The sequence below is a fragment of the Cnephaeus nilssonii genome (genome assembly GCF_951640355.1).
Source record: "Cnephaeus nilssonii genome assembly, chromosome: 13".
Lineage (NCBI taxonomy): Eukaryota > Metazoa > Chordata > Mammalia > Chiroptera > Vespertilionidae > Cnephaeus > Cnephaeus nilssonii.
Genome location: NC_137084.1, coordinates 66,612,298 through 66,625,795, shown reverse-complemented (window position 1 = coordinate 66,625,795; position 13,498 = coordinate 66,612,298). Strand labels below are relative to the sequence as shown.

At 40.0% G+C, this 13,498-nt stretch overlaps 1 protein-coding gene across 2 annotated transcripts in view; it reads left to right on the top strand.

The window, feature by feature from the left end:
• TRPC6 (transient receptor potential cation channel subfamily C member 6) overlaps positions 1 to 13,498 on the top strand; it is a 109,471-nt gene that overhangs the window by 46,948 nt on the left and 49,025 nt on the right. The gene's annotated exons all lie outside the window — the stretch shown is intronic.

Sequence of the window (13,498 nt, the reverse complement as noted above, 5' to 3'; positions counted from 1 at the left end):
TTTAATTAAAACTTTTCCAGGTCATTGAATTTTTCTGCAAAATACTTCGTTCTTTTTATCTTAATTTACAAATATAATAAAAGTTGATTAACTTGTATCCCCAATTAATAATACTGTTATGCTCTGCTTTGAACAGACTAGTCAAACCACATTGGAGAAAAAGTATATTATCATGGATTTTACTAAAATGTAAGCAGAACTACTCATTCATATTTCAGAATCAGTCCAGTTTTCTACATTTTCTATAATTAATCACAGCAAAAAAAAAGATCTTACTGAAATTGATCCATGATTGATTCAGAAGGGCTGCTGTTTCACCACCTGCTAATTTCCCAGCATTGATGCACCTAGTCTGTATAATACAGGTGGCCTCACTTTACAAACTCCCTGAACTCATACAATAGATATTCTAGAACAGTGGTCGGCAAACCGCAGCTCGCAAGCCACATGCGGCTCTTTGGTCCCTTGAGTGTGGCTCTTCCACAAAATACCACGGCCTGGGCGCGTCTATTTTGAAGAAGTGGCATTAGAAGAAGTTTAAGTTTAAAAAATTTGGCTCTCAAAAGAAATTTCAATCATTGTACTGTTGATATTTGGCTCTGTTGACTAATGAGTTTGCCGACCACTGGCCTAGAACATAATAAAAGTGGGTGAGCCATGAAAAGACACAAAATGAAGTTTTGTGGATCTATAAGTCTGGTGTTTAAAATATGTGAATTCCTTAGAAAATGTACTTATTTTTCCTTACTTTCAACTGAAATTCAGTTTATTCGTAGTTAATTGGAGGAAAACGGTGTCATCCATGGTTCATGGCTCCTGCTCGCTAAAAGGGCTCTTCACTCAATTGTTGGAAATTCCAAGATGTGTGGCTTGGAAGGAATATTTAATATTTTAATAATTCTAGAGACCAATTGGCCTGTGGTATTATTTTATAAACTATTGTTTCATACACACTCTTAGGTCAACTTAGCCTTTCAGAAACCATCTAAGAAACTTTTTTTGTCTGTCAAAATTCTGTTTGACTCACAAATTTTTATTGACACGTTTACTTATAACCTCACACTCCTAAGCATGTTTATGTTTTCTAATATGCACAGGCGAAGAAAGCACCATGAGGCAAAGGCAGTGGGCCTGCATCCCATAGATTTCCGTGATAAGAGAAAGCAGACTACATATAAGAGTTAATAACAATCCTATCTAATAATAGACAAATATGCAAATTGGCCATACCTCCGACACACCCACAAGCCATGCCCACAAGCCACGCCCACCATCCAATCAGAGCGAGTATGCAAATTAAGCCAAACCAAGATGGCTACAGCCACAGAGAGCAAGGTTTCCTAGGTAACAGAAGAAGCCAAGCTTTCCGCCTGCCCTGGCCAGGCCTAAGCCTCCACTCAAGCTACAAAGTTTCAATTATAGAAGGTAAACAAATTCAAACAAATGGCGGCAGAATGGAGCTTGAGAGAGCAGGCCAGGGTTGCCACTGGCAACAGGGGAAGCAAAGCTTTCCACACACCCTGGCCGGGCCCACCCGCTTAAGGCAACAAAGTTTCAATTATAATCCCAACACAAATGGCTGCCGGTCTCAGAGGGAGCCCTAGGCTTGGCTCCGCTCCAGGCTACAAAGTTTCAATTGCAGAAGGAAAATAAATTCCAGATACCAGGGCCTCCACTTGGGTTGCCAGGGGGCATGGCCAGCCTGCAAACCACCACAGGCCCCTCGCTCAGGCCGACCCACACCCCAAGGGAACCCCCACCTGATCCGGGATGCCCTTCAGGGCAAACCGGCTGGCCCCCACCCCTGTACCAGGCCTCTATCCTATCTAATAAAAGAGTAATATGCAGATTGATCATCACTGCAACACACAATATAGCTGCCCCCATGTGGTCAAAGATCCTGCCCCCATGTAGACACAAGATGGCCACCACAAGATGGCCAGCAGGAGAGGGCAGTTGGGAGGCACCCGGCCTGCAAGGGAGGGAAGTTGAGAGGGACCCAGCCTGCAAGGGAGGGCAGTTGAGAGGGACCAGGCTTGCAAGGGAGGGCAGTTGGAGGTGATCAACCCTGCAGGAGAGGGCAGTTAGGGGTGACCAGGCCGGCAGAGGAGGGAAGTTGGGGGCAAACAGGCTGGCAGCAGAGTGGTTAGGGGGTGATCAGGCTGGCAGGCAGAAGCGGTTAGGGGCAATCAGGAAGGCAGGCAGGTAAGCAGTTGGGAGCCAGCAGTCCTGGATTGTGAGAGGGATGTCCGACTGCCCGTTTAGGCCCGATCCCGGTGGGATCGGGCCTAAACGGGCAGTCGGACATCCCTCAAGGGGTCCCATATTGGAGAGGGTACAGGCTGGGCTGAGGGACAACCCTCCTCCGTGCATGAATTTCGTGCACCGGGCCTCTAGTTGTAAAATAATAGTAACAGCATTGAGTACTTAATGTGTGCCAAGTGCCAAGCTAAGGAGCTCTTTATGACATGTTATTTGTACATAGAGGACAACAACACTCTAAGGTAATAATGAATTTTAAATATACTTTTTAACCAAAGTATTTCACAGTCAGTTCACATTGGTGAGTAAGGTCACATCGCCTGTGCTGCTCTATGATCTGCATTGTGTTTGCAGGTCATAAATGGTAGACATCTTTGCATGTCAGTCTCTCAGGACCTAACATTTGGGTTCTACTTCATTCATCTGACTTTTACCTTTTCTATCAAACATGCTTAAAATAAAAAAGAATACACAAATGTAACATAAATTTAGTTATTCTAATAGATATAAACCTGGCTATAGATATACAGACAGACATAGATAAAAATATTCTATATTTCATAGCATTTAAGAAAGGGGTGCCAGTAACTTGAACGAAGAACGAAAGCAACTTGAAAGGAATAGCTATTTAGTTACTTCATTGTAAAACATATCCTATTGCAAATAAGTAATTTTATCAAGTTGGTTAATTAGTAAACTTGAAATTGTACACCATTATTCTTACAAAAGCTGCAAAGTTTCCATAAAAATAATTAAATAAGGTATTACATGCATACTCATACGTATACACACCCGACTTCACAAATACATATGGTCTCCTCTTAACCTAGTATGCAGCACTGGGACTCTGTCGTGAAAAAAAAGTAAATTGTGAAATCCATATTTTCCCTCAATGTTTTTTAGAACACTTGCTTTCTTAATCCAATTATTATGAACATGAAATGATAAAAAAAAAAAAGACTTTGCTTCTTAAATTTTTCTGAGTGTCCTAGAGGCTTCTGCTTAATTGAATGTAGCAGTTTTAAGTGTTGTTTTTCAGACTTTAGAGTAATTGGTGAAAACATGTTTAACCAAGACTTAGAGGTAGTTTTTCAACAGAGCCTTGTAAAACCCAGAAACCCCATTTGGCACTTTCAGGGGAAGTGCAAACTTCAGGGGGAAATAAATATGTTGCAGGAAATGAGCAAAAAGAATTATTTTGGGCCTGCGGTTTTCTCTTTAACAATCCTCCTGCGGGATCTCCCAGCCTCCTGCCCGCCTCCTCCAGCCTGGCCTGCTTTGGAGCCAAGGCTGTACCAAGGAGCACTACAGGGAAGAGAGGAGAAAGCTAGTCTAGAGCCTCAGGTTGATCTACAACTACTGCCAGAGATACTGCACCTCCCCTAGGTCTGAAAAATAGTTCACAAAGGGGTTCTGGTAGATCAGACCATGAACCACGGGGGAAGGACTTCAAAGAATGCACAGCGTGAAAGAGCCACCTTCAAAATGTATATCTTCTGGGGGGAAAGGCAAAAGTGGTGTGAAAAGTGTTAGGTAGTGAAAGAGAAAAGAAGCCCAAGGGGGGGAAGTCTTTGTCCTGGAAGACAGTAGATAACCCCCAAATTGGAGGGGCACCCCCTTCTCCCACCAGCAAAACAGCCAGCAGTCCACTGAAGTATCTGGACTGAGGAGGTGCCTGTCTAGTCCTCAGGGGCCCCTGTAAACTCCCGGGGAAGCTGGAGCCGGGCCGTGGACCACACACACGCCGTGTGTCTTATTATCGGAGCTTCCCTTCCATAGCGCAGCAGTGGCAACGTTTCCCTCTCCTTGTCATGCCAGGTTTTTGCTAATTACTTACTCTTCCCAAACGAATCTATATTGTTCAGGGTGTACAGAGATGGAGAAGCTCTAAGAATAAAGGTAAGAGACGGTTTAACACAAAAAGCAGATAGTGGTGTAGTGGTCTCTTGTTGACCTGCAGGGGGAGATAGTAATTCACAATGGGCACACAGAGGCCTTCAGTTAGCAGGTGGTCTAACGTGGTCTTAGATGGGTTGTGGGGTGGGAGTGGGGCTTGGGGGGTTGGGGGGAAGGAGATGGTGTTAATTTTATTACGGAACTTAGATGTGTAGCTCTCTTCAGCATATGTGCTTCACAACAATAAACGCAAGATTTAAAAATGAAATATGACAACTGCAGTTCTAAGTTTACAATCTTGTTTTGCCATTTGAACAAGTATGAACTTAAGAATTTTCTATATACCATAACTAGTCCTAGGCATTGTAGAGAGTTCATTTTTTAAAGTATTGAATATTAGCTTTTTTTCAGCTATATTAGAAAAATAACAACACCTTTGTTTATGTATACCATCCCTATTTCGAGTCAATCCCCAAACATTTTTTTTTCATATGTGAAGTGGAAGTAACAAAGCCAACTTTACCAACTACAGTGAAAATTAAATAATAGCATAAGAACAATTATGACTATTTACTGAATACTTAACTATTGTCAAGTACTAAATGCTTTACATTATCTTTACCACAATAAGAATAATAAGAGGTACATACTGCGTAAGGTTGTTAAGAAAATAATTTAATTAAGCACTAAGTATTACACCAGGGTTATAAATAATACTTAAAAAAATACACACAATATTGTAACCCTCCCACCAATCCTGTGAAGTAGAAGCATTATATTCCTTATTTGGATGAAGCCAGAGAGTCAGCAAATGGCCAGAACTGGAATCGCGTATTGTTACTCCAGCATCTGTGTTTTTAACCATTGTGAATCTGGGGTATTTGGTAGAAATTTATGAATTTGGGCACTGGATGAGGAAGAAAAGTTGTATAGTTTAAAAATATCTAACATTTATGATGCTAGGAATGGTTTAAAGGTCAACTTTATAGAATACAGATGAGTTTTGAAAGTCATTGGGCAACATTTACTACTTATGATACGTTGCCCTTTGTTTCATCAGCCCATTTAAAAGCGGGCCTTGTGAATTACTGAAATATTTTAGTTGTATCAAGTTAGTATGTAAAAATTGGGTGATTCAGTCTTGTGACCATTTTCATATTGAAATATAAAATTCTTTTATTCCCATGATCTAAAAACGGGTGTGTTAATGAGATTGCATCCCTCTGATAGGAGGAATTCTAAATGCATAGACTGTTAGTTGGTGCAAAGTGAAGCACATGGGGTTACATCTACAGAGTGGTCTGTCTCCATTCCCCTCCGCTGCCTGAATGATGTAGGGACATTAGGAAGAGTTGTTGTTTACTTCTGTGGGGGCCAAACAAACTCTCCTCTCCCCTCAAGGTTCTTACGTCCGGTCATCTAATCAAATAGACACGAGACAGATTAGCAGGAGAATATAACCCAATGTAATCCGTACATCTGTATGGGAACTCCACATACGTGAGAGAGCCAAAGACCCCACGTGCACGTGAGGCCCAGAGCCAGAAAGGGGACATGGGTTGGTAAGACTTGCTGAGTTAGGGATGAGGTAAGGGGCCTTCAGAAGCTCCCAGCAGAGAAAGCACATGTTCAGGAATTAGTTTCCCCTGCCATATAGATAGTTTAAAAAAGTCATTTCTGGTGGTAACTCTTATCATGGGCCAGGCTTCTAATTTAAATTCTTCTAGATGGTTGAGGCAGGGGGGGCAGAAGTTTCTCTTGAGCCTGCAGTGTCCCAGTTACCTTTAGCTCAAAACAATCCACATACCACTGAGGCACATCTAGGGGTAACTTGTTCTGAACCCCCACACTTCATAAATACAGGATACACTCATTTCAAAAAATAACTCTCTGACGGCAGAGGTGGTTTGTGTAGTGTGGTCGGTACACGTTTGGTTATTGATTGCAAGTGACCTTCTAACTGTACAGTAAAAAAAAAATAGGTTCTTGATATGGAATGAAATAGTTGGGAAACTCCTAAAAAATGTAGCAAAACAAGATGCTCTCCATTCGTTTTTGTTTTCATACTCTTTTCTTTCTATTACTTATTGATCATTTGCAGATTCATAAGACATTTTGTGCCTGGCCTTGGACTTGGTACTAGAATATGAACATGAGTTCAGGTTTTAAGAGCCCATGTATACAAATGCATCAGGGAAATACACAATCTAGGAATGAAGAGGAGAGAGAAAATAATGGAATAAAATTTAAGAACAGTGCTAGAAGGTGGAAACACTAAATATGCTGAAAGTTACACACACACACACACACACACTAGCATGTCAAATTTGTATGTGGCCCGCCAGCAGCGAGTTTGACATGCTTGCACTAAGGCAATGAAAATGCCTTTTTAGCCATAATGATGTACAGGGTAAGGGAAAAAATAAAAAAGGAACATCAAAAACAAAAACCACAAAAAAGGGAGGGTCGGTCAGTTGTTTGGGCACATGGTACAAATGCAAGAGATGGCATTGGGGAAAGAGAAGCTATTTAATAGCTACTTAGCTTTCATTTTGCTTATTAAGCAGAACATCTTAAAACTGGAAAGCATTGAACGATTATGATTAAGAAGGATTTGAAATCCATAAAGGTGAGAGATGGAATTACTTTAAGTTGAATTTCACAAATCACCAATTTCATCGTAACCATGTAAAGACTACTTCCCCTCCCCTGCCTCACACATCCATTGTATAGCTAAGAAATCTGAGGCTCAGCAAGATCACACGATTAGTAAGTGGCAGAGCCAGGATCCCCAATAAAGCCCATCTTTGTTCTAAGTTATGTTCTTCCCAATATTTCTCATGGCTCCCCGGAGTTGCCTCAAGTCCAGATCCCTCAGGACTCAGTTCTCAGCAGCCCTAGATTTATTCTTAATTTTTCTGAACTTGGGACTTTGAATTATGTAGCTCCAAAAGCTTCAGAACAAAACTCCCGGAGCCAAAGACCCAATACTTGTGTTCTGAAGCTTGACTCTCCTAAATTGGAGTCTTTAGCTATTTGAAAGTTACCTAAACTTTCACTTTTCAGCCCGAAGGTGTAAGTCCTAAGTGCCTAACTGAAGACAGCAATGGAAGCCAGACTCCAGCTCTAACCCTGAGCCCTCAACCTCCAGTTAAACTGAGCCAAGAATCAGAAATCTCCTGGAGGAGGGAATTCCTGCTATAATGGACATCTTTCCGCTTTCTCTTTACTATTGATTTTTACAAGTGTGGTTCTCTCTGCCTGGAGGGCTTCTTCTGTTCTTTCCCCTCTGCTCACTTCTCCCTCATTCTTGGAATAAGAGACATCTCTTTAGAAGGCTTTTCCTGACCCATGGATTGAGTTGAAAAGTATTTGTTATTCATTTATATAGGACATCACACCTTTGATAACATTTATTGCCCTGTAATCTTTTGTTTACATCTCTCTTTTCTGCCATACGTAAGTGTCTTTTCCTGGTGTATCCCTCATGTGCCTAGCACAATGCCTGGAACTGTAAATATTTGAACTAATAAATGAAAGAATAAATACATGAATGAATGAATGAATGAATGAACTGTTAAGATTCTGGTGTGGATCTGAGATTTGATAGTGGTATTTAAAATCATACTTCATTAGCAAAGGAAGGCATTTCACAAATTATATTCCTAAATAAATTGAACAGTGCACTGCATTGCCCAACCTCCTCTCTCTCCACATTTGAACTCTCTTAAACATGTGGGCTCATATAGACTTGAATCTGCCCTGTGCACAGTGGAGCTAGCCCTGTGGTAGAGGTTGAGAGTATGTGGCAGAGCTTTAAGTCCATTTCCTCAGCACCATTGTCTCCGACAGTCAGCAGCTTTGGCTGGTGCTGTATGCACAATTTTAGTAATTCTGAGTGTTTCTATGCCATCACACCCTCCTTCTCACCCTCAGAATCAGAGTTGTTCATTCTCATCTGAGCATCAACCTACAATGCAGATGGATGAATCCTAAAGGCTCGTTTTTAAAGATAAGGGACTGCCTGAAATTGAATGTGGGTGTCTTTCCTGACAGCTTATGGAAGGGAAAAATAAGCTCAGAAAGGTGAGAACCGATGATGCATCGGTGACTCATCATAAAACAATTATACACTTACCATTTTCTTTGTGCAAATGTTTTCATCAGTGATTTCTGAAGGAGTTAATCATGGCAGTCAAGTTCCCTTATAGAGTGTGTGCTGGGTGTTGTTTTCTTGGCTTCCTGGTCCACTCTCCACCATCTGCAGACTGCCCTCTGCCTCCGGGCATAGCGGTCCTGTGTGGCCCCAGGCATGTGGTTCGGTACAGAGCATGGGAGGCTACTGTGGAATAGCAGAGAGCACGAGAGTGTGGTCAGGATACCAGTTCCCCTGGCTCTCTCCTTGAGGGTTGGCTGTTACCCTCTATTAAATGTCAGACACTCTATCAAGCAGCCCTTGCCTTACAATCACCCTTTTTAACTTCTAGTAATGGCTCCCTCCTTATGCCCCTTTAGGTGTAAGCTTACACTGGCCTAGACCTGGGTATTGCAGGCCACCATGTTGAGTTTCCCTAACTCCTGCCCACACATTCCCAGAATCTCTTCAGTAAACCCCTCAGATTACTCAGGTTAAGTATACTCTCTTTTTCCTGCCTGGACTCTGTCTTACACAGAAGTTATTTGTGGAATGGGAAAATAAGCGTTATGACAGCTGTTGATAATAGAAGCAAAGGGTTTAAACCTTTTTATTTGATAATTGGGATGTATTTTGCTTGCATTATATATAAACTTTTTAATATTCCCAAGAGTACTCTATTAAAATAGATCAAAATAAAAGCATGCACCCAGAAATCTACTAAAGAGCATCTCAAAGAAGGAAGATGTGACACATGAAATAAACCACAACAGCAGGCTGAAAAGAAACAGTGATTGTTTCGGACTTAGTTGTTTTACAAAATGTCAAGTTTCTGTAACTGTTCCATTATTTACTCGTGTTTTTATTCTCTGGCACAGTTAGGTTTCTAATTTATACACAAATTGGTGATAAAAATTAACAAGTAAAAACATGCAATATGCACAAGACATTTTTCAGTCATACTCTTGCTCCCAACTGAAAGTAACCAACAGTTCAGGCTACTTTGCTTACGAAGTAGTAAGGCAGCTGTGTGATGTGCGACTGATCAAATGGGAAGTTAGTATTTGATGAAATGAGAGGAGTCCATGGGGAAAATCAGAGCTGCTTGAATTAAAATAATTCCTATCAAGAAAACTATCTGGAGGTTAAAGGGGTTTAGTTATGCGTTGTGAAGATGGGTGGTTATGCTATATGCAATGTCAAGGGTAGGCAGAGAGAGCAGAAGAGATGAGAGAATATTAGTCCTGCCTTTAAGGACAAGAAAATCTCCATTTCTGGATTAAGAACAAATCGCCAAGGATGTCATTAAAAAGGATGCCTTTCAACTTCCTTCGTTCTCCGAAGAACTTGCTGCTTATTTGAAATGAATATAAAATACTATGTATACATGGGGTAACGCTGTGGTTCAGCCTTTATGTTTTGTTTCTTTTTTATTTGTAGGATTGTACATCGTAGTGATTTGATGTCGGCTTCATAGGGAACAAACAGGCTTTGAACTTTATTCCTTTGACAAGAGGGATTCATGCATTTGACAGTTATGTTGAAAGTGTTTGCAATGTGCCTTTCTGCTGAGCACTGGGGATCCAGTGGTGAATGAGGCAAAGCAGTCTTTGCTCTCACGAGGCGAAGGAAAACCACTTTAATTGGTTAGTACTCCTTCAACCCTGAGGAAAGGAGATGGGTATGTGACCAGAGATTCAGTAGGCAGTAATAACAGTCTCATTTTTATAAAATTAGAATGAAACTCTTGTTATCATTCATCCCCCTAGAAGTAGTCTACAAAATTACTAGTTGTGTTGATTGTTCATTTCTAAATATCCCAGTCCAAGTTTTTTTCCCCAGGGGTAAGTGTGTAGGTAATGAAATGCATATTCTTGGGTTTCCTTTATATTCACTTTCCTGGGTTGAATTTAAAATCTACTCTTCTGGCTCTTCCATGCTACCTGGAATAGTTATGTATCATTTACATTCCTAACACTTCTGCTTTAATGGAATTGTACTTTAATTCAAATATTTTAAAGTATCCTTGAAGCAAAGAATAAAAGTTAAGCTAGATACTTCCTATAGTGCTTAGTCTGTAGGCGTTCCATCTGGTGAAAGTGCATCAGATTTGAACAGGAAGTACAGGAAATTACTGCACATGCTCTGGACTCAAGCACACAGTCCATTCGACTCAGAGGCTAATTTGTGTTGCTGGCATTTTCAATAGAGATGGATTATTCCATCTCTCACTGTCCAGGGCAACGGACACTATTTCACCAGCAGAGAGATTCAGGACAATGAGGTATGCAAAAACTGTTGATTTTCATGATCGAATCAATATTTGAGTACCACGGGGGCAGCATCTAGCTACGCTGTGTTCTAGAACTGGTATTTACATGTATATTGTGTGGGATTAAACAGATGTTAAAAATACAGAATGAAAATGTAGAAAACTAAATATTCAACTATGCTGAATATGGCTAAATGGATGAGGAAACATTCTTAATAAATGTTTTCCTTAAATAGAAGAGCCGACTTTGCAAAAGTGTGCCTTTTACCTGGAATGAAACTATCTCTTTTGTAGACATAGTGCTTTGACATAGAAAAGGCTGTTTCTTTTCCTAGCAGATATTTTTTTCTAGGTTACATATGCAATTAATGTAGGATTCTATACTATATAGCCTTTAAAAATCCATTCTCAGACAGGTGCTATAACCTAGCATCTCTAGGCTTGCTTTTATTTTTGTTTTTGTGTCCAGAAGTCAGGGATTAAGCAACAGCATTTGTGACAAAACAATACACATAGGGCCTTTTGCTCTTGTTAGGGAGGACACGGAGGCAGCAGAGCGTGCATTTTGTTCAGCCAACGTGCAAGCAGCTCTCCCGTTCTCTCACGACCCAGGCAAGGCGTACTGCCTACCTTGTGCGAGTAATCATCCTCCTAACGCAAGTGTACATGTCTCCACAAATGTGCTACAGCTGGCTTTTCTGTTGACAGAGTGTTAAAGAGATAATGATAATCTGGGTCTTTTTTAAAAAATCACGGTGTCACTTCATAAGCTTAATATTTGTGGTCCCAATGAAAGGGATAGGAGATGCTTTAAAATAGAAGATAATGCTGAGTGTGGAAATGTCTTTGCTGTCTTTTGGAAGGATGGAAGTTATATAGGTGTGAAAGCCATGACAGTTTAGAACAAAATAGGAAATAGATTTAAGATTAGTGGTTTGCTAAAATAGAACTTGCTATTATTCAAATAAATAGGCATTTAAATCATAAATAATTATTTTAAGATTTTAGAGTTAAAGACAATTCAGGCATATTCTACCTTAGTGTAAATTTAGAGGTGTTATAGGAACAAGTAAAACTTTGGAAACCATATTAAAAATTGAGATATGAGTAAGGCTACTGATTATATTTGTTCTTTCTATAAAAAGACAAAAAACATTCACATCAATTACCCTTGCAGTCCTTGCCTTTTTGTGGGTCTTCTAATTGAATAACAGCTGAAAAATGACAACGTCAGTCTCTTCTTGTTCATATAAATGCACATTTCCATAGCCATGAAAAACAATGAAATCCCAATTTAAGCATTTTCCAAATTATAATTTCATTTGACCCTGGAAATAATCCTGTAACATAGGCTAGAATAATTATTTCTCCCATTTTTAGGAAGAAAGAGAGCAAAGAGGCTTGGTTCTTGGTATTTTGGTACTTGGTACTATTTTGTGTCAATTTTATGTCTTTTTTTTAGTTACATGAGAACTTTTCTTCTCTAATTTCAATACTTTCATCTCACTTTTATAAATCTCACAATCCTTGCTCTTTTTTCCCTTATTTTTAAATAGTTTTTTCCCTAAAGCATTATCTATGTTCAGCAGACACCTCTCCTCCCCCTAATTATTGAACTTCCTCTTGTATACAACAGAAATTATAGAACGTAGAATATATAGAAGACAAGAGGGGAAATGAAAGGCTAAAGAGGTTATTAGAAGCCAGAAAAATGTCAGAGAGAAAGGAAGAGAGCTCAGAACTTCAGAAGGAAGATGATGGATGGTTGCTCATACAATAATTCTTTGATGACCACATCCATCTGTTAACCAGGAAATAATGCTGCTGCTCTAGAAACTCACCTCCAAGGACCACCTTGTGCTAAATCAACATTAGAGTGGTCCCTCTCCTGGAGAAAACTCTTCACCAGAACCTGACCCCTGTCTCACCTTCCCAAACACACTGTCACCTGACTCCTACTCATCCTCCTAATTTTTGCAACTCACTTTCCCTATAAGGCTGGTTAGATGATTAAACAGCTGATGATAAGGTATTGTGCTAACTGCCCATTTTCCCATTAGAATACAAGAGTTATAAGGGCAGAAATGTTTCCCTTTTTTATTTCACATTGATTTGTCTGGGCCTTATACAATGTCGGGCCCTGACATAGGAGGGACTCAATAAGGATATGTTGATTTGAATGGATTTGCTATTTTTCTACTTTTTTAAAAAAAAAATTCAGATTGTTTATTTTCTTATTATTGAGTTTTGAGAATACTTTATAATAGTCTGGATTCAAGTATTTATAAGATATGTGATTTACAACTATTTTCTCCCATTCTGTAGCTTGTATCTTCATTTTCTTTTTTTTCCCAATTTTTTTTATTGATTAAGGTATTACATATGTGTCCATATCCCCCCATTGCCCCCCTCACACTTCCATACATGCCCTCACACCCCTGCTGTCCCTGTCCATTGGTTATGCTTATATGCATGCATACAAGTCTTTTGGTTGATCTCTCCCCCTTACCCCCACCCTCCCCTACCTTCCCTCTGAGGTTTGAGCATCTGATCAATGCTTCTCTGTCTCTGACTCTGTTTTTATTCATCAGTTTATGTTGTTCATTATAATCCGCAAATGAGTGAGATCATGTGATATTTATCTTTCTCTGACTGACTTATTTCACTTAGCATAATGCTCTCCAGCTCCATCCATGCTGTTGCAAATGGTAGGAATTCCTTCCTTTTTACAGCAGCATAGTATTCTATTGTGTAGATGTACCACAGCTTTCTAATCCACTCATCTGCTGATGGGCACTTAGGTTGTTTCCAAATCTTAGCTATTGTAAATTGTGCTGCTATGAACATAGGGGTGCATATATCCTTTCTGATTGGTGTTTCTAGTTTCTTGGGATATATTCCTAGAAGTGGAATCACAATGGGACTACATCAAA